A 22,907-nucleotide genomic window follows, 5' to 3' on the forward strand; every position below is an offset into this window, starting at 1 on the left:
TATTCCACTTTTGCATCAAATTTCATCAATTCAGCTTCAAAATTGCAAAAATGACTTCAAGAAATTGTTTACCACCCCATCACCCCAATGTCAAAATCCCAATCTCTGTGACTGAATTAATTAATATTTAAGTTTGCTTGAAGCGGGGGGGGGGGGGGTTATGTGATTTTGTTTGATTCAATAGGGGGGGTACATGAAATTGATTCATCGCAATAGGGGGGGTGAGGTATTTTTCACCCATAAAGCTCAACATTTTCCCGCCCCCCCCCTCCCGCATTAATAATGAGCGGTCCCTTAATTTAGCATGTGATACTAGCATCCTTTTTTATGACATTTTACAGTAAAAAAAAAAAAAAAAAGCTTATTCACAAAATTTCAATCCGATTTTGCGTTTGCGAGTTATGCATGATTATGTGTATTACACTGCTCCATAGGCCACTGTTGTAATTTCGATCTGGTAATGTGGTATACCGGTACCAGAACAAAATTCAAATTTTTCATGTCACGATATTTTTGCTAAATGAATTAATCTGCAAGAAATATTTAGTACATAAACATTATGTAGCCAAAAGTTCCCAATGGTATAAAAATCTCAACTTTTTTTGTTGAAAAAGTGGGGGGATGAGGCTGTGGATCACGAAATGCCCTTTTAACTTTTGCATGTCAAAGCACGTAGCCATTTGACTTAAACTTTTGATTAATACATCAAATTCGGAAATGTACCAAAAATTGCATTTCCCCATGCGGAAATAGGCCTACACCAAACATATTGCAGTTCCCCATACGGAAATACACCAAAAATATTGCAGTTCCCCATGCGGGACTGCAAGCGGATGTTGCAGTACTGTATGCGGTACTGCATATATATATACGGTCGGTTGTAATACCTGATTTGAGACCTAGACGTGTTTTTGAGACCAAGATGTGTTTTTGAGACCAAGACGTACTTTTGAGACCCTTTTGGCACTCACGGCGCGGCCGCTGGGGCCAAAAGGGTCAACGCCGAGGAATACTATGGGCAGCCGTGTGTGCCAAAAAGGGTGTCAAAACCCCGGTCAAAACACGTTCATGTCTCAAAAACACGTCTAGGTCTCAAATCAGGTATTACAAAGTCAACCGACCGTTATGTGCCGTCTATGTCTCCGAGGTATATGTCTCTGAGACCTTTCTCTGTTTTTGAGACCATTCTGTGTTTGAGACCTTTCTCTGTATTTGAGACCTGTCCCTGTTTTTGAGACCTTTCTCTGTTTTTGAGACCTTTCTCTGTTTTTGAGACCATAACGTGTTTTTGAGACCATAACGTGTTTTGGGACCATAATGTGTTTTTGAGACCATAACGTGTTTTTGAGACCATAACGTGTTTTGAGACCATAACGTGTTTTTGAGACCATAACGTGTTTTTGAGACCATAACGTGTTTTTGAGACCATAACGTGTTTTTGAGACCTTTTTCTGTTTTTGAGACCTTTCTCTGTTTTTGAGACCTTTCTCTGTTTTTGAGACCTTTCTCTGTTTTTGAGACCTTTCTCTGTTTTTGAGACCTTTCTCTGTTTTTGAGACCTTCCTCTGTTTTTGAAACCTTTTTCTGTTTTTGAGACCTTTCTCTGTTTTTGAGACCTTTCTCTGTATTTGAGACCTTTCTCTGTATTTGAGACCTTTCTCTATTTTTGAGACCTTATTGTACTATTGAGACCTTGTTGTGTGTTTGTTTCTGAGACCTTTCTCTGTTTTTGAGACCTTATTATACTTTTGAGACCTTATTGTGTGTTTATTTCTGAGACCTTTATGTGTTTTTGAGACCTTATTATACGTTTGAGACCTTATTATGTGTTTATTTCTGAGACCTTTGTGTGTTTTTGAGACCTTATTGTACTTTTGAGACCCGTGTGTGATTTTGAGACCCTTTTGGCCCTCATGGCCGCCCATACCTAATACTGACTTTGGCGACAAAATGTGACGACGGGCCCTGCATATCGGCGGGCCGGCAGTAATTTTCACATGTTTTTAGGACGAGGACCCGCCTTCAAGCAATGCCTAAAATAATTGCAGGCCTATGATTATTATAAGACCTACTTCCGATCGACCCGACTGAGAGGCCTACTATACGTGCAATGTAACTTTTTTCTCCTTCTCTTCTCCCGTTTCTCTTATCTATTTTTCTTTTTACCCTTTCTCTTCTCTTCTCTCCTCTTTTCTCCTTCTCCCTCTTTCTTTCCTTTTCTTCCTCCTCCTCCCCTTTCTCTGCGATTTGCCGACGACGGAACGATTTTGCCGACGGATTTGACGATTGGAGGGGGGGCCGGGTGTCACCCCATACCCCACCCCCCTCTAGCGGCGGCCCTGGGTGAGAGCATGTTTTTTTGGCATTCAGGTGCATATCAATTTGTAAGCGCTCTTTTAGCAAAGCCATAGTTCATTGAATTTACAACCGTATGACAAAACAGGCGAAAATAGTCACTTATTGCACAAGATTTGCAATTTAAAGAGACAATATAAGTGTGCTGTTTCATTTATTGACAAATTTGACAAATATTTTAAGGAACACTTGAGGCTTTGACTTTTAAAACCTTCATTTTGGTGAAAAATTGTGCTTGAATAGGTAGTTTTCAACAGATTTACCACATTCGCCTTGCTATAACATTGAATTGCGTTATCTGTTGACCTAGTGACTAAAAGTGTTTTTAGGGGAAGTGTTAGCTTTCGTTTGATATAAAAAAAAATTCTGATTGGATGAAGGGGACACTTGAGGTTTCGACAAAAACCAATCAAAGAGGCCCATTTTTCAGCTAGAAGCTCCACAGCTCTCACATTGCTATGCACTCAACCGCGTAGTGTAATCAAAGACTGTGGTGGATGATCACTGGATGTATACATTCACTGCTTGTTCTCTGCTTGGAAGCTCTTGGACGAAAATGTGTGCTCAGGTGTATCGAGGTGGAAACTGAACGCATGATGGTTGAGAAACGTTAGAAACCTTTCCATATGAGAGCAAAATATAAAAACTATGGGGTCATTGGGTGAGAGACGAACCGTTTTGATCTAAATTAGGGGGCATTTGGTGAGAATATGACCTTTTTTAAAATGGGGCCTGAGTGAGAGAAAAAAAAAGCCTCAAAAATTGAATTTAGATGACTCGTTGGTGTTCACATAGAAGTATATAAGGGTCTTTGGGTGACAAATCGAAAGGAAAAATATGGGGTCTTTGGGTGACAGAGCATAATGTACATAAAAAATATGGGGTCTTTGGGTGACAGCGGTGCTGAAAGGGGGCTCTTAACAGGCCTACATACGCGACACCTCCAAAGTGGGAGTGCCCCCCTCCCGGATTTGGAGATATGTCCACTGTTTCAGACCGTTGTTGACTACGTCAGTAAGGAAGAAAGTAAATTAGAATAATAGGCTGAGACCATTTCATGGTTCATGAAAAATACATGTATATGGTCGAATCCAACCAAAAGTGTCCACGGGCCAAAAATAAAAGTCCGAAATAAAAATGTCTCCACAATTTTTTCCTTTTGCCCATTGATTGATGACATATTGGCCTTATAGGAACCAAAAGTGCCATTACTAATCTTGAAAAATAAATCCAGGACGTGTGATAGTAAATGTGATATCAAAACCCAATGTTACCTACGAATACCACTAGGATGCTTTCACTATCGCAATACTAATAAACCTAAAACCAATGGAATATTCCCATTAACGATTTTTTCGTGTAATGTAGACCACAGGGTGTCAGGAAAATGCTAACTCAACCAGAAAAATATTTGTTTTTTTTTTATAACGCGATCAATATGATCTTAGTCAATTTATGCTAGTTTATTTTTAAATGAAGTTTAGGTCAGTTTCTGTATTTTATTTATCAAATGAGTATGAATCAATTTACACATTGTATAAGAACGAGTATGATATATGTTTTCAAGAATATTAGGAATTATACGCATACACCTAACGCTTTATACAATGAAAAGGTGAAGAAACCCGGGTATTCGTAGGTAACATGAGCGATTTAACAATATCTATATTGAGTTTATAGGTTTAAATTTTGCTATTATGGTAATGAATTAATAAAATGGTAGTTTTAGATCTCTTTCAGATGGTACGTCCAAATGAATAAATGCTATTACCTTAGATCAAAAAATTTTTGATGCTTTTAGCAAGATTTTGACCACTTCATTTTGATATACAAGTAGTTAATCAGCAATTTTACATAATAAATAATTGTTGAATGAATCCGTATATGGGTAATAATAGTGTCCTGGGGTACCGCTTAAAGTTTTGACAATTAATTTCCATTGGTAGGGACACTTCATTACATATGTCATGTATTATGCTGTATTCGTAAGTAACATTTCTGTATTTGTAGGTAAGAATTAGACTTTTGGTGGATATCGCAATCAAAACTTCATTTTATAAAGCACTTTGAATGTATTATTTTCTTTATGTGCGTTTATTGATACTTTAGACCCTATCATGTATTAATAATGTCGGTTCACAACGTTTGAAAGAGGATTGAAGTAAGAAACAAAGGCACTAAAGTGACTTTAATTTGCTTAATTGCACACAAATCGCTTAAAACCGTTATTGCAGACTTGTAAAGTCCATCTTGGAGTCAGTTACGTCTTGTGGCCTTTCGTTTGAGGGCAACTACAATTAGCTTTATACCAGGGTCCATCAATGTGTTGTCTAGATCATGAGACAATGAGAACAGTCGTTTTTTCCATGGTATTCGTAGGTAACCTTAGCGAAAACGTCAAAAGTTACCTTCGAATAAATCAATTTGGACACAAATTACTAAGAAACCAGAAGGTCGGTAAAAATTTAAAATGAAGCACACATGACAGTTGACAAATCCAAGTATTTATCCCTTCTAATCTTCTTTGAATCTGATTTTTCTTTCAAATGAGCAGACCGTCGTCTATTTCAGTACATATTTTTCACCAATTAAGCCGTATTCAGTTTTGCATGGTGGGCACGCGTGTGAATTCGCAACTTTCATTGACATATGATTTGATAGCAAACATACAGGCCTTCGTTATGTACCAATATGGGCATTGGCATGAATGGCGGTGTTTCACAATACTGTCATGATGTCAAAGTGTATTCGTAGGTAACATTCGGTTACCGAAATTTACCTACGAATACTTGCTTTTATTGTTGACATCTCAGAAATATTTAAACGCAGGTTATTGAAACTTGGTAGAAATAAAGAGTGTATTACCCTGCACCTATTTCTTAACTATTGTTTACTATTCTCTCACTTTGTGGAAATGGCACAGCTTTTAACATGTATTCGGAGGTAATGCATATTTTTTACCAAACCTACCTTTGTGCCATTTAGAATTTCTGGCAGCTAAACACAATAATAAAGATGTCCGAATGCAATGCATTTCAGTATTGGACATATCAAAGCTTGTATCAATTATGCATTTATTAGTGATTTCCATTTTTAAAGATATATCTAGTGCTATGAAAAATTGTATTCGTAGGTAATGTAAAAAATACCACTCAAAAAAATATCACACAAAATTCATAATTATGTACAAATATGTGAAAAATTGAACAGGCAATCTTTGAATACACACCTTTCAGGAAATCAATTTAGATTCAATCCAATGACTTCTTTTCATAACTGATTTAGATGTTTTAAAAATACTTTAAGAAATATTTTGAAAAAATGGGTAAAAATAGCATGTTTTGGGGTCTCTGTGTCTAAGTTTTTCACAGAAGGGGTCTTATTATATATGGCGCGAAGCGTATGATCAAGGCGAATAAACACAATACAAAAACGAATGCCAATTGATTAATACTTTTAAGTTATGGCCCTGAACATGCCGTGTACACTTTTCGTTGGATTCGACCATATGTGCTTGACTCCACGGTTAGCTCTGCCACAAAAACCATTTTGAATTTGATGCGTCCAGTGGTGGCACCAGGATTTTTTTTTTTTTTGTGTGGAGGGTGAATAAAAAAAACATTCGAAATATCTCCTTCCCCCATCTGAAAAAGTCCTAGCTTCGCTGCTGCTTGGTGACAAAGCCCATGATTGAGGGAAATGCTCACTCCTTCGTAAGCGTCTCTGGATCATTGTGTCCATTCCTCCTGACAATTTTGTTGGACCAATCATTTTCGAATTTGGATATTTTCCTAAAAACTTGCCACCCCGGCCCCAACCCCATCAGAACAAACCTTCACTGAAATCTACACAATTTCGGGCAAAAAAAAAAAAGCCGAATTTTACCCATGCCTCCACAGAAAAAGACCCTTCTATCAATTTTAAATTTGCGTTTTCTTTCATGTTCGATCAAACGTTTCCATGAAAAAAAAGCTCACTCATAAAATTGTCTAATAATTGATCAGTCCTGTAGGGCGTATGCAGACTTTTTATTAGACGTGATGTAACATATCAACATTATTTGATCTATTGGCATTCTATTTCCAGTAATGTTTAACGAATGTTTGATGACGTAAAAGCGATAATATATTTCTACCATATATTATACGTAACATATTATCGATTTTTCGTCATCAAACATTCGTTAGAACTTAAACATTACTGGGAAATAGAATGGGACTAGATTAAATAACGTAGATCATCAAATATTATAGGTCTAATACTCGGAGTCTGCATACTGCCTAAACACCAGTCCCCGCACCAGTCACCATGAAAACAAACACATAGATACATGCTCCTTTGTATTCTTATTCAATGTCATTTTATTTTTCTAACATGCAAAAACACACACAAAAGTAACTATTCCAAAATTGTAGTCAGTGTATAATTCAGACACAAAAAATAATACACAAGTTTGCCAAACCTAAAACAAGTGATACATTTTTATGTTAAAAAATGTTATTTTTAAAATCAGGGTCAATAGGAAACTAGAAAATATGCACTTTCTGCTGATACAAAAATCTCCATTTTGATGGGGAGAAGTGCAGATGCTGTTGATTATACTATCCTTTTTTAATTCACAGGACTAGAGGAACAAAAGAGGATATTTTGACCACTATACGCTGGCGAAGTTACGTAATTAATCGGACTACTTACCATAGCAATAGGTGAAAACAATTTTGAACAAATTGCGCTGCACTACAAGCAGGTTACACTCATCACTGAATATAATACTGGTCTTTTCAAAGATACTAATCTTACAGGTGCAAGTGATCAGCATGATGTGGTTCAATGTAGAGGTACCGTGTGAACGTATCAGTGCAGCGAAAAATTCAAAAATTGTTTTCACTTATTGCTATGGTAGTAGTAATCCGGGTATTAAGTAACTTCGCCAGCGTATACAATTTTTTTTTTTACCCAACTTAACCCAGGGGTCTAACCAGCTTGGTTTCTACCCTGAAAATATTCTTTGTGGTCTTGACTACTGTACTATTCTGCCAAAGTACAGATTTTTAGCAGTGTGCCCAACTGTTGCAATTTTCCTGTTTGCACTACCATCAGACCATTTTAAAACTTCATAACTTCATGTCCAGGGTCATGAGAACAGATTCAAAAACGTTCTTAGTACTAATATTGTTGGCAAAAAACCCCAAATAAACATTTGATTTTTGGAAACAAATTTTGAATATGTTCGGAATTATTTTCAAAACTTCCAGTCAAAATCAATACATTTTGGCCAAAAATGCAAAAAATTAATTGAGTAATTAAAAATAAAAATCTTTCGAAATGCAAAATCTAGGTCAGGCAACCTAAAACATGGTCACATCCACAACTTTTGTCACATACGCAACCCTAAGAAACTATGACCAAAGAGGGCTAGCCATTTTTTTAAAATTTGATAACATTGTATTTCTAATTAAAGCTTTTGAAGATGTTAAATCTCAAAATAATAACAGAAATAGCATTTTTTTGGTTGCGGACTTAAAAGTGACAGAGGGAAAGGTCTTTAGTTTGATTCCGCAACCATTCTTTCGAATTGCTCTGTGGTACCTTATGGTTGACAGAATTTTATTTAAATGAGGACACAACATAGTTATTTGAATTCTTCTACACGTTCCCTATGAATTGAGCAATGCAATTGTTGCTAAAGCTCACTACCATTCGCAAGGTGCTGTGAACTACAATTTTTGCTGCTTCGACCAACAATACATCATATACCCTTAAATGAAGCAACAGAATTTGTGGATCTAATAATTAATACTAGCGAACTGGTTCCAAATGGGCACAATATGCTGTAAAAAGCCCATCTTGTGGCACTCAGTTTTAGAAAGCTGATTTACCAGTAACAATTGATACATGAAAATCTGGTGGTACGGTGGGACGGTCTTTGTTAATTCCATTAAAACTACATAATCATCTAGATTAATGTCATATAATCCCAGATTGCACTTATACATGTATATATTGAGATCAACATATTCTCTTCTAAAACTTAATGGAAGAAGACTTAGTTCTGTTCACGTTTCTTTGTGCTCAGCCTTGGGATAAAAGTTTAACAGCAGGTGACTACTACTAGCTAGTCCTCTAAGCCTAATTGATAGGTAGGCCTACTATACATGTACCGGTACATGTTTATGTTTACATGTAGGTCCTACCAGCCATTTTGTTGACAAGTTGTCTATTTCTGTCAATTGTTTTCCCCTCAAATTTTAATTCGCTTGAACCTAGTTGAAGTGCCAACATGCTATATGGCACAGGTGTTTGCATTTACTTTACACATCGTCATCACTCATCACTACAGTATCATCATCTCGATCCATCTCTTGCTTTAGCATGTTGATGCAGATGATTCCTTCCAGTACAAGTTCAAATTTCATCTGTAAAGAAATAAACCAAAATATAAATTAAAAATTTAATTTTTAAAAATCAGATTGTTCAAAATTCAAATCCAATATTTTTTACTTAGATCCGATTCTTTTTTATTTATATTGATTTTTTTTTTTTTTTTATTCCAAGAACTATACCCCCGGACTATACCCCATGATAGAGTCAAAAGAGACCAGTGGAAAGCTAGACATAATGCGCAATCGAAACATTTTTTTACATGTGAAAATTTCAAAGAAAATATTTGGTAAAAAAAAAAAAAAAAACCTGTAGCATTCTACATCTTGAAGGTGAATTTTTAGCAATAGATAAAAATGACATCATAGAGGTATTTTAATTGTATCCAAAAGTTGTAGAAGCATTAGGGATGAGGTAAAACCATCAATTTAAGAAAGAAATTAACTTACATTTATCAAAAATTGTTTTTTGAAACAAGTCATGTGATTTAAATTGCGATTTGATTCAACATGATTTAAATCACAAAACCGGAATGATTCCATGAAATTTGATTTGTTTTATGATTCTCAAAACAATTATCCAGTAGCTGAAATTTACATAGTAGTTGATTTACAGAGCTACAATTCAACTGTAAGTATGTAGCTGCAAGTGTAACTTGAAACAAGAATTGTCTTTAAAAAGGCATTAAAGACAAAGTTCACAGATCAGGTATACAGGCTGTATCAAAATGATTATGGACATGACTGGACATAACAGGATGCGTTATGTGTCATAGGTCATACAACGGGCATGTTATGTGTCATAGATCACATATCAGGGCGCGTATGTGTCATAGGTCATATAATAGGGCGTGTTGTGTCATGTCAGGTCACATGTAATAGGTCACATAACTGAGCGCACAGAATTAAAGACAGAGAATAGGGATTTGACCACCATATTAATACAGGCATGGAGCAAAAATTTGGGGTATTCGGTTTCCCTTGGAATGCACTCGAGGCATTCGTTGTCATGCAAGCGCCGACATGGATGAATGGAGCATTTGAGAGACGCACTTGATGCGACCTGCACACGAGTACCAAGACGCTTCAGGTGAGATGCCACATTTGTTTTCGTTCATCTAGGCGCCCCGTCGGCAAGGACCCGAATACCCCCAATTTTCTCCCCATAGCTGATGGCGCGATTGTACGTGGCGGTATAGGGAGTCCCGGTTCTCCTTCTCTAATTCGGTGGCCATAGGTCATATCCGGGTGCGTTATGTGTCATAGGTCATATAACGGCACGTTATGTGTCATAGTTCACATAACAGGGCATGTTATGTGTCATAGGTCATAATTAGCGCGTCATGTGTCATAGGTCATATATCGGGTGCGTTATGTATCATAGGTCACATAACGGGCATGTTATGCTTTATAGGTCACATAACGGGCGCGTTATGCATCATAGGTCACATAACGGGCGAAGTTATGTGTCATAGGTCACATAACGGGTGCATTATGTGTCATATAACGGGGCGTTTATGTGTCGTAGGTCATATAACAGGTGTGTTATGTGTCATAGGTCACATAACGGGGAACGTTATGTGTTATAGGTCACATAACGGGCACGCGATATGTCATAGGTCACATAACTGGGTGCTTTATATGTCATTGGTCACATAACATGCCGCATTATGTGTCATAGGTCATATAACGTGGCACGTTATATGACATCATAACTGGGCGCGTTATGTGTCATGTCATATAACGGGATGCATTATGTGTCATAGGTCATATAACGGGCGCGTTATGTGTCATGTCATGTAATGGGACGCTTTGTGTTATAGGTCACATAACATGGCACATTATGTGTCATAGGTCACATAACATGGCACATTATGTGTCATAGGTCCAGAGGAGAGAGAAAACAGAGCCCATGCCACCAGTCAAAGTCTCCGCATTATCTGATAATGAGGGCCGATTGTTCCATTGTTTGATGGTTGAAAAGTTGATGGGAAACTAAAATGAAAGTGTACTCAGGGAGCTGTACGTATTATGTGAATCAGATGTTCCAGTGGAATTTTCTTCTCTTTGCTTGGTTCAATTTTTACGTGTCACACGGACCCGTACCGTAGGAAATTTGCGGGTCACATATGTCACATAACGGGGCGTGTTATGTGTCATAGGTCACATAACGGGCACAATATGTGTCATAGGTCATATAACGGGGCGTGTTATGTATCATAAGTCATATAATGGGGCGACATTACGTGTCATACAACGGGTGCGTTATGTGTCATAGGTCATATAACGGGCACGGTATGTGTCAGTTCATATACTGGGGCGCGTTATGTGTCATAGGTCATATAATGGGACGCGTTATGTGTCATAGGTCACATAAAAGGAGCATTATGTGTCATAGGTCACATAACGGACGTGTTATGTATCATAGGTCACATACAGGGAGCGTTATGTGTCATACGTTACATAACGGGCACATTATGTGTCATATGTCATATAATGGGGTGCGTTATGTGTCATAGGTCATATAACGAGGCGCGTTATGTGTCATAGGTCACATAATGGGGAGCGTTATGTGTCATATGTCACATAGCGGGGGCGTTATGTGACATATGTTACATAACAGGCGTGTTATGTGTCATAGGTCATATAACGGGCACGTTATGTGCCACAGGTCATATAATGAGGCACGTTATGTGTCACATATAGGTCATATAAATGGGCGCATGTGTCATAGGATGCATAACAGGGCGCGTTATGTGTCATAGGTCACATAATGGGGTGCGTTATGTGTCATAGGTCACATAACCGGGTGCATGTGTCATAGGATGCATAACAGGGCACGTTATGTGTCATAGGTCACATAACGGGGTGCGTTATGTGTCATAGGTCATATAACGGGCACGTTATGTGTCATAGGTCACATAATAGGCATGTTATGTGTCATTGGACACATAACAGGGCGTGTTATGTGTCATAGATCACATAACGGGGCATGTTATGTGTCAGAGGTCATATAACAGGCCGCGTTATGTGTCATAGGTCATATAACGGAACAACTATCATAGCCTAACCTAGCCAGGGAAGATGAGAGAATTTAATGGAGGTTATGGTTAAATCATGTTCAAGAATATAAACTAATTTTTATTTGACCCCACCTCATAGTTGCCCCGGCTTTCGGTAGTAAATTGGCTTAGTGAAAAGTCCAGTGTATTTCTCCTATATGCCCAGCCTCATTACTTTGTAAATAATTACTCGCCAATCAGTAAAGCCTGTTATAATCATGTGATGGCCAGAATCCAATAGTAAATATGATTAGAAAAAAGGCTATTTCATACACTGTACAGTCACATTGCTAGATTAAATGGGATAAATTGTTCTTGACATGTGAGGCAGGATTAGAAAAGACATTCAAACGAGGGTATGAGATATTAGGAAATATTTCCCAGCCTCTTAACCACAAGGTTGGTGGGCTACAATAGCTATTCAAAGACACATGGTATATAGGGGATAAATTGTGCATAGATGTGAGTGGAAGTGAAATTAGAAGTTCACTCCGTGAACAAAAACTAGGTATAATTCTGGACCATTGTTTGAGGTATCATTTATTAATCATTCTGGACCATTTTGAGGTCTATTTGCATTAGGCTGTATGACCTAATCCTTTTTTTTCATCCAATAAAGCAGTTACGCATTGTACATACCGGACTTTTGATGTTCAGTGGAGTTCATCACTAAAACAGTAAACATTCTGATTTGTAAGCCAGTTGCTGCATTACTAAACAGTTCACTTCAAGTTGACATCACTGATATCACCTAGTGTGGAAATTCAAGAAATAAGATTTTATAAAATGGAGCAACCTTTTACAAGAACAAGCATTTATCCTCCAGGTTTCTGAAAAAGGGCTTCTCCATGCTGCACTTACATGTAAAAGAATCCTAGCTCCAAAGTTACATGGGAGGTGGGTCTGATCAGTACCAAATTCAAAATGTATTAGTGAATTGTTTGGCTATTTTAATATTTGCACGCTAAAGTAAACTGCGCAGTGAGCACCCTTTCATGCTTTGGATAAGTGCTGCAAATTTCTTCATGCACACATATTATGTATACATCCCAGCTGCGCGATGCTTGGTGCAATATAAATAGATCAATGTAATATGAACAGCAAGCTAAATACACACATTGTAAGCGCTGGAGTGAAATCATAATTTTTGATATTACCTCATTTGTTTGGCTCAAAATTAAAAGGGGGCAATGTGATGATAAGTGAAAACTAACATTTAGGAATCTATTTTATGAAAATCACACATTATGGCTTTAATAGTCCAGTGCTAGCACTCACTTTATCTGACCCATATAATGTTTCATACCGTCCAGTGCTGGTCGAGATTTGCTGTGAACATACCAGGTTGGATAATCTGTGTCTGTAAAGGAGAATCGTTGAAGCACTTTTTCACCAGTTATCTAGAGCTGTGTAGCACTGTAGCCTGTGTTGTGCCATGCAAAACCCCCGGCAAAACCAGACCGAAGTGAGAAACAAATCCCTGAGAAAAAACAAAAACAAATTGCAACAGAATAATCATTTTATAGGAGTTGAAAGAATAACTTTTTCATACTAAGTAAATACCTATAATCTAAGTATTCTTCTACCTGGTCCTGGTAAATGTGTGTACGTGTGGTAGAGTTTGAAAAACATTGAGGGTGTCCCTATGAACTATGTTACAATATTGCTTTACCTTAATTGACATCTCTTTTTTAATATATGGCGCTGCACTAGTACGCTCATGCGGTTTGTACCACTGCAACAGCATTGAACCACAGATGTCAAAGAGCACATAAATCATATGCTTTGAACGGGAGGGGGCTCAGCCCCTGAATATTAATTTTGTGGGAGCCTGAATACCTTTCAGCCTCCCCCAATAATCCTATAGGTGGAGTTAACAAATTGTGATAAAATAGAGGAAAGAGTGTTTGTGACCTATATTTTGCAAAATTTTCTGACTCGGGGTGGAAAACCCCGCCTGCCAGCGAGGGTGGCCCACTAAAAAGTTTTAAATTTTAGCTCCCCAAATGTAAACAAGAGCACCAATGGTGCTGTAGTAGGTTTGTTATGGGTTATGGTCAGGAATTGAAATTCATTGTGTTGGTGGTTGTGTGCAGGTTTTATTTGTTATGTTGTTTGTAAGTGCAGTTGTTAATTTTTATTAGTTTGTTGGCAGGGCTGTGATAAAGAGTGTAGTTTAGTTTATCATGTTTATTACCTTCATTGCACATAAAAATATCAAATTGTGGTGTGTGCTGCAAAAGGGCAACCCGAACAGGCACGCAGGCCCACTAGATGGGGTCCCTTATACACACACACCAAATAAAAGAACTAAAATTACACAGTACATAATTATAAACACATTTAAAAAACACTATAAAATACATTAGAAATACAATATTGTACTAAAATTGAGTTGCCAAATTACTTCAAGACATCGAGAATTCAAATAAGCACCAGTGAAATTGCACAAAGTAGGTATACTGACAAGTTAATTTGAGATGTAGTGGTTAGTGGTGTACCTCTCTTATTGATTGTAGATATTTGTTAGTGTATTTGGTGCTGTTGACAGGTTTTTGGCTGGTTGCATTGGGCAGGCAATGTAGATATGGTATAATTGGATTGTTTCATGTTTGCTGGTTTGTAGTTTATAGTTGAAGGTATTAGGGTTGAGTTGTGTGGAGTTGGTTGCTGGGAATGTTAGGACTTTTGTTGTGTAAGTGCGTATTTTTGAAGTTGTGGAGTTAAATGTACCATCTATAACCAATATATAGTAACCAATATACAGTAACCTATATACAACTGCGCCATACAAATAAATATATAATATATTGCACAATAATCTGGAAAAGTGTAGTTTTGCCAGAGGTAAGGTTCAATAAAAATTGTAGCATATTTGTTCATTTTTATTTCACATTATGTTAAAAATATGCATAAACTAGGTATGTGGGAAGTGAACCTGTGTATTTTGTGTGCCGCTAAATATGGGTGGTTTTATTCTTGGGTTTGCTGTGAGCAGTTACATCAATTTTTTTTTATTGAAACATGTAGATATTTTCATTTACAGTGTATTATAGATCTGTAGTTACAGCCCTTTATACATGAATTTAGTTTTTTTAATCACATTGTAAATGATTTGAATTAACTGATTGGAATTAAGGGTATTAATTTGCTCCACAGATAATTCCATTATCTGTGTTTGCTCAGTCATTTTATTGATACCGAGAAATGTACAACAACTTAATGTGGTTTTAAATGCAAATTAAAGATCTATGGACCGTTTTTATCTTTGGCACAGAAGATAATATAATCAGATTGTAAATGATTGAAATTAACTGATTGGAATTAAGCATATTAATTTGCTCCACAGATAATTCCATTATCTATGTTTGCTCAGTTATATTATTGATACTGAGAAATTTACAACTTAAGGTGGTTTAAAATGCAAATTAAAGATCTATGGATCGTTTTCATCTTTGGCACAGAAGAAGATAATTATTTTTAAAGATTTTCGGCAGTGTTTTCAGCACCCTACCTCCTCTGATTATTGCTCTCCAGGGACCGAGAAATTTCAGACCTGGATACTGCTCTCATATGGTTGAAATTGCACATGTCCAAATAAATTAGGAAATGGTGTCAAATCATTCAAGAACATCAAGAATGACCCCCTGCTGATTTTCCCGTAAAAAGTTTGTAAGTAATGTGGAATCTGTGGCCAAAAAAACAAAAATTTCACTTTGACCCCCAGGGGGAATTCCACTGGTATTTTTTTTACGGGAAAATCAGTGGAGGTGCGCAGAAACATGACTCAACATGTGAGTATACTTTTATTGGGACAAATGAAGTGATTTGCGACTCAAAAAACAGCAAAAACTTTCAATGTGATTGGTCAGAAGCCAATAGCGACTGCTTGGTTACCATGGCAACAGTTTTATTACCTTCATAACATGGCCAACATATCCCTACATAAGTACAAACTGACTTGAGATTGTATCATGAAAGGTTTGGAGATATTTGCAAAATGTTGGAATTCATGACTTCCCTAAACCTTGCCTTTAACACCACCTTAACAATGACCTAACAAGTAGGTGTTAGGGGTACTACACCCTCGATAAATTTGTGTCTATTTTTGCATTTTTCTCAAAACTAAAAACACACTGGTAACAAAAGTTATGTATATTATAGGGGCAAGGAATCCAATTACTACACTGGAATTTCAGTGTCCCACGACAAGCGGTTTGTTATTTATGATAAGAAATAAGGTACCGCTAGGATGTACCTCATTTCCTATCATATATACTGAACCGCTTGTCTTGAGTCACTGAAATTTCAGCGTAGTAATTTGATTCCTTGCCCCAATAATATACATAACTTTTGTTACCAGTGTGTTATTATTTTTGAGAAAAATGCAAAAATAGTCACAATTTACCATAGGGGTGTAGTACCCCTTAATATGTTAAAAAGACATCAAGTCTGGACATTAATTTCTTACATGCTATAGTCAATCACTTTTCCTCACATTTCTAAGTTCATATTTACAGTGTACAGGATATGTTCAAGACCAATAAACGATTAAATGTTGTAGCACTAAATGTGTTAATTGAAAAACTAGAAAGGTGTTAATATGTTACAAAGACACAAAGTCTGAACTAGCATTAAATGTGTCAGTGCCAATGATATAAACTAAGTTTTGCTACAATCGTTCTGAATGTGCACTAATTTGGAGAATTTGAGACATTAATTGCTCATGACTCGCGCACAGAAGTAGGGGCCTATAGACAGCACAAGCCCAATTGGTGCTTTATCTATTGACTTGCCGAATGCAAGGCAAAGCAACACTGAAAAGCAAACATTGTAGCCGCATTGAAGCAGTAAAGTTCAACATCTCTTTTACAAAATCGCCAGATCAAGGAGTTTGTACAGTGTTTGTAATATGAAAAGCACCACAAACAGTCTGCATAGGAGACTATTCCATGAAATTTGGTACAAATTTTCGTAACAAAATGCTCCAAAAATGACACTTTCTGTCCGAATTTTCCTAGCTAAATAAGTAACAATCATGAACGATCATGCAAAGATCGCTGCCTCAAATTACCAGATCCATTGCTCAAAACGATGTAGCAAGAGAAAGAAAAAAACATACAGCAAATCTGGACCATGACAATAGCATCATTTGCGTTGCAAATGTGCTAAAAATCTTCCTAAGCCAATGCAAATGTTGATTTACCTTGTTTTGCAGATGCAATCAAAATTCAGTATCTTTTGTCGCTGTCATAATTCCCATTCAAAAAATTGGTGGACCAGTACAATAGATTTCTCAGCCATTCTAAGTGTATATAAAGCAAACATAATGTAAAACATAAAAATAAAAGCATATTATTATTGTATCATGAGCTGGACAATGGTCTATCTTTAGAACTCAGCAAGAAAAGTAGTGCTATTTTTATTAATTCAAATTAATCAATTAATTGTGATCCCATGGTGGATGCCATTCCTGGGGAAGATATTTGGAGAGTTTTAATATGTTAAGATGTCACATTAGGAGTTACACAAACATATTTGATGAGATTTGGTCATGGCATAGAATGTTGGGTGCAGCCTGTCACTCAGAAGACTTGGTAGTCAGAAGACCTGCTATTCAGAAAACCCATTTTTCAGAAGGCCCGCTAGTCAGAATTTTCTGAGCAGCAGGCCTTCTGAATAATGGACTTTCTGAATAGTGGGCTTTTGTTGTATTTTATGTAAAAGAATTTTTTCCCGACTAGCATTTTTTGGCTAGCGGGCTGTATCCGATCCTTTACCCGCTACTCAGAATGCCCACTATGACTATAATATAGTGGCCTGCTTTTATCATTTGAAAGAACTGAGTTAGCCCTAACCTTAACCTAACCTCTTAACTCTAATGATACCCTGAGAACTGGGTTTTCTGAGTGGCAGGTTGTCTGGGTGTGATTCTTCAAAAGGGCTCATTAAATTTCGTTAATCAGAAGACCCGCTACTCAGAATATATTTTCTGAGTAGCGGGCCTTCTGATTAATGGCTTTTCTGATTAGCGGGTCTTCTGTTTAGCATGTCATTTTTTAAAAGGAAAATAAGCCCACAATTCTGAATAGCGGACCTGATAGGTTTTCTGTTTTCTGAATAGTGGGCTTTCTCACTGAGTGGGGATACAAAAAATGTAGTCAATGTGAGTTCAAATATGGTTGTTATTTTCAGAGTATTGGAAATCAAGAGTTAGCTAATGTAGAAGATTGGATATGTAGCATTTTATGTTCATTGGTTATGGTTGGAATCGGAAGTGAAAGAACCTTATTAGTGTGTTCTTAATGTGGTGAGTTAAGTCAGAGTACCATACTGGAGTTGTGTTTGGTAAAACTGTGATGTATATCATGCACAGGATATGTTTGTAGGCCTACTTTTAAAATGTGGAGGGTCATTTAACTTGAAAGTTACGTGTGGTGAGTTGTCAGCAGCAGACTCAGACTTTTATTTGATTGTATGTATTGAAAATTGATCAAAAAGGAAAGGATATTTTTAGACTGGCCCCCAGTCTCGGTTCGGTTCCATCTCTGGATAATGTAACAATAAATAATTACGTAATGCCCTATGAAAAAAATGCCAACCCCCCCTTATTTTCTTCAATGCCAAAACCCATTCCTCTTCATCCACAAATCGACGCCACTAATTACACCCACCACAGTCAACCATGCAGCAATATAGAAATATACTCGTATTATAAGTGAACGCGAAAGTCCATTGAGCGCTGATTCCGAGACTGGTCCAATCTGTTAGAGATCTCACTTCCAAATATTCGTTCAACGGCACGGTGATTCCGATGTCAATTACGAAAGCCCCGCCCCAGTTTCAATTCAAATATGGTAGCACAAAGCTATGCCGCGGGATGTGACGCAAGATCGGATGGGACACTTGTCAACAACTGAGAGGTATTGAGCTCAAGTGGCACGCGTCTGATAGACCCATGGTACGCGCAATAATAAAAAAAGGCAACCACTGACTCGGACTTAGGCCTATTGTCCATATTATGTACATTTATCGCGTGCGGTTTGCAAATGTTTGCACATTATTTAGCTAGGGAAGCCTTTTTCAAATATCCCGCGCTGCCAAGCTGCGTTGATTGGTCGGATACAATATCGTTGTTTAGTCGCTTCCACAAACGTTAATGTAGTGAAAACATGGACGTGGTATATAGAAAGATTGCGTGACTCCAAATCCGTAAAAGTGAACTTCCAGCAGTTTGTGGGAGCTGGAAGTCAAATTGCCTACAGACTGGGAGGGTCCGTGTATTGGGTTGATTTTTAATGCTATGTAATCTACATTACCAGTCGTTCTCCACGGACCCGAGGGAGGGTCTAGGATATTTTATGATCTGATTTTGGCAACTCACCATATTTGACCTCTCAAAAGGACCTACTCCCACTTAAAAAATACAGAAGTTCACTAATAATGGGAACATGCCCCATGAAAGCCTTTCCAACATGGGGGGACTGAGCCCTCATCCATGGACCAAAGTTGATGGGCGTCCAGGGAGTGTAGACCCGGGGGGTCCCATACCTCACTTCAATAGGCCTACTTTTAAACATGCTCACAGTTGACAGGAGTTCAATTTAAACAGTTTGACATACATGTTTGTAACATAAATGTGTGTCAATCAAACCATGAAGTTATTTCATCCTGACAACTGTGTGCATGAATTTAAACAATCATCATTGCAGTATGACCAAGATTGTGCACATTGTAAAGTTTTTGAGTTTGGCAATCTAACAAATGCTCTGTCACCGGAAGACACCCTATTTTTGCATTTGATCTGTCAACCAAAGTTCAGTTTGAACAGCAGCTTTCATTTATCACTGATTTTATTACTTTTAGCCATTTAGATTTAGAACTAGAAATTTGATGTTTGAGGTTTCTGTGGTGCTGTTTCGGCTCTAACACAAAAGTTCCATTTAAAAAATTGTTCTCACCCAATGACCCAAATTTTTTTACATTTTGCTCTCACCCAATGCCAAAAATCATGCTCTCATCCAATGGGGGCATTGAGTGGCAAAGTGAATTTTTTTTTTTTTTTTTGGGGCAAAACCAACAAATTTTGTGCAAAATTACTGCAAAAAGGTAACATTTTCGTAATTTTGGCTTTTTACTGGGGGGCAAGGGGTTGGGTTGGGGGTTGGCAAGAGTTTTGCTTATCAGTATGAGAGACGACAGGCAAGACCAATATTTTTTTTTTTTTTTTCCGGCGCACACTACGATAAAAATTGGACCTGTCTGTCGTCCATCATAATGAGAGGATAGTAAAAACAAAAATTCCTATCATTTGTTGTCATTCTTTAGTCAGTTACCATAAATTATTATTTTGATAACTAAAACTAGTTTTATTTAGGGGAAAATAAATTAACTATAAAACAAACAGCCATGAAAACTTCCCTTATTCTAAAATTAACAAATTCAGTTGCGCGTGCATTGCGTGCAGCTAGTGCGCATCTCTCGACAAGCGTGTTATGTAATGATGCATGTACGCCGAACCATATCCTCTACCGTGTTTTAGACGACATACAGGAACTCAATGAAATGCAGTGCTTACAAGCTAAACCACAGCCACTGGCTAAGATCAGAATTAACAATTTTATATCTAGGCCTATGCGTTGCAGAAACTATATGCCTAATCTAGTCCGTTATAGACATAGAGTTGCAGCTAAACTATATAGCTCTATATGCCTATTATCTAAGTATTAAATTCTTGGCCAAGCTGGAACATAGTGCGCTAAGTGAGGTACAGTAGAAAGCATGCACTCATGTCATGTTACATGATTGCGTGCGGTGACACGATTTGTACGCTACATGGATGCAACAGGTATGTTCGAGCTTGGCCAAGAATTACTTTATAGTATGTCTGCCAATGGCAATGCCAATGCGCGTGCGCCACACTGCTCAGCAGCAAGCGGCAGGGTAGTATGAAACCAAAGACCTTGCAAATGATTTACAGTTATACATGAGAATATTAAGCTTATGCTGGTTTCATACTACCTGCCGCTTGTCGCTGAGCGGCGTGCGTGCGCGTTAATGCATTGCAGACAAACGGACACAATAAAGGCTTGTCATTGGTTGAACGCTTGCCGCTTGCCGCAGCGGCAAGCGGCAGGAAAGTATGCTGGAGGCTTTAGTAGTACCAATGTAACAGCATCATGCAGTTGTGCATGGTACACCTCTACATTCATCATTCATGACATTAAAGAAAATTTAAGCTTACCTGAATTGCAATGTAATTCACATGATTCATGAATTGTAACATCATTCAAACACCTCGTCTATACAGTACATTACGAATTAGATCGATTGAAGACCTTCCTAAACATGTAAACTGTCATGACGAATCATTTTCCACGAACCACGGACGCGGGTTTTTGTCGATATTGAAACACCAGATATAAAATCAGTAGGGACAAAAATAGAGCTACACAGCCATGACAGCGTTGACACAGCTACACTGAGCCCGTGACTGAGCTGATAAAATCGATTGATTGATTTTTCGAAGGGCGCACACCACTAAATAATTGTCCCATTGAAATACGTGTAAAAACACCAGTTTTATTTGCTCGTTTTGAGGCCTTTTCGGCACATTCTGAGAAATTTAAGGATAACCAGTCGATTGCAAATCGATGAAAGTTTAACATATGTTTCAATGTATGGGTAGTCTTCCGTCTCGTTTTCCCGGTAGGAGCCGCTAAACAGCGCCCTCACTGTTTTTGACATGCTCTCATGACTGTAAACCCGTTTCTGCCCATTTTTTAATACGCGGACCTATTTTCTCGATAATTATAAAAATGCGACTTTTTTAGTGATTCAAATTCATGCACAGGCTTTACACTTTTATTTAAGCTATCATTCGCTACTCTTTCTGATTATTAGTCCAAAGAGCAGCCCATTATACCTCAAAAACTTTCTGTATTTTACCGGAACTCAGTAGGGTTGCACAAATGGCGCATTGATTTAGTGGTGTGCTCCCTTCAAGGGTTTCTGATGTTCATAAAATTTAATTCTTTTATCTTTTTCTTGAAATATAAAATGTTTTGAGTAAAACGCTCGAAACAGAATTGCTCTGTGACATTCACTTCAAGAGAAATTCCCTTTCAAAGTTACATGGTGGATTCCGAAAATAGGCAAATTTTCAACATTTTGACCATTCATGCTTACTCTTCTATATTTGCATTAAATTCCAATTCTCTAGATAGTTTTTGACCTTCCATCTGATGAAATTCGGTTTTAAATGAGAGTAAATCACGTTTCACAATTGCATGGGTCTACTGTTAATGATTTATAACAATCACCCCCCCGCCCATATAATACCAAGATTTGGCAGCTTTAAACGGCACGCACCGATTTGTCACCTTAAGCCCAAATTGCTTTAAATCCAAGAAATCTTGTTTTCACACAATTTGTGGCAATTTCTTGAACTTTGAAGGCCTCTGGGGGAATAATCTTAGCGCAATTTGCATCTAAAACGCATTAAATATATTCACTAACATATAAACTATCTATTTAAATCGAAAAACTGCAATTTAATCAAAAGCCATTTCAATTTTGGCTGAATCTCTGAAAAGCACGGTTTTACTCCTAGGCCCTTCGAAGGGCGCACACCACTAAATAATTGTCCCATTGAAATACGTGTAAAAACACCAGTTTTATTTGCTCGTTTTGAGGCCTTTTCGGCACATTCTGAGAAATTTAAGGATAACCAGTCGATTGCAAATCGATGAAAGTTTAACATATGTTTCAATGTATGGGTAGTCTTCCGTCTCGTTTTCCCGGTAGGAGCCGCTAAACAGCGCCCTCACTGTTTTTGACATGCTCTCATGACTGTAAACCCGTTTCTGCCCATTTTTAATACGCGGACCTATTTTCTCGATAATTATAAAATGCGACTTTTTAGTGATTCAAATTCATGCACAGGCTTTACACTTTTATTTAAGCTATCATTCGCTACTCTTTCTGATTATTAGTCCAAAGAGCAGCCCATTATACCTCAAAAACTTTCTGTATTTTACCGGAACTCAGTAGGGTTGCACAAATTGCGCATTGATTTAGTGGTGTGCTCCCTTCCAGGGTTTCTGATGTT

The 22,907-nt window shown here is 37.5% G+C and overlaps 2 long non-coding RNA genes across 2 annotated transcripts; both read right to left on the reverse strand.

The window, feature by feature from the left end:
• Nucleotides 1-8,330: 8,330 nt before the first annotated feature.
• LOC140143679 (uncharacterized) lies at nt 8,331-13,205 on the reverse strand. Its single transcript, XR_011857781.1, has 3 exons — nt 13,076-13,205; nt 12,437-12,548; nt 8,331-8,771 (listed from the first exon to the last, which is right to left on the reverse strand). It is a non-coding gene; the product is annotated as an uncharacterized lncRNA (long non-coding RNA).
• A 9-nt stretch (nt 13,206-13,214) lies between these two features.
• Nucleotides 13,215-21,273, reverse strand: LOC140143681 (uncharacterized). The gene is made up of 3 exons (XR_011857782.1): nt 21,042-21,273; nt 17,004-17,102; nt 13,215-13,277 (listed from the first exon to the last, which is right to left on the reverse strand). It is a non-coding gene; the product is annotated as an uncharacterized lncRNA (long non-coding RNA).
• Nucleotides 21,274-22,907: the final 1,634 nt, after the last annotated feature.

Source organism: Amphiura filiformis, unplaced genomic scaffold (genome assembly GCF_039555335.1).
Source record: "Amphiura filiformis unplaced genomic scaffold, Afil_fr2py scaffold_25, whole genome shotgun sequence".
In the NCBI taxonomy this organism is placed as follows: domain Eukaryota; kingdom Metazoa; phylum Echinodermata; class Ophiuroidea; order Amphilepidida; family Amphiuridae; genus Amphiura; species Amphiura filiformis.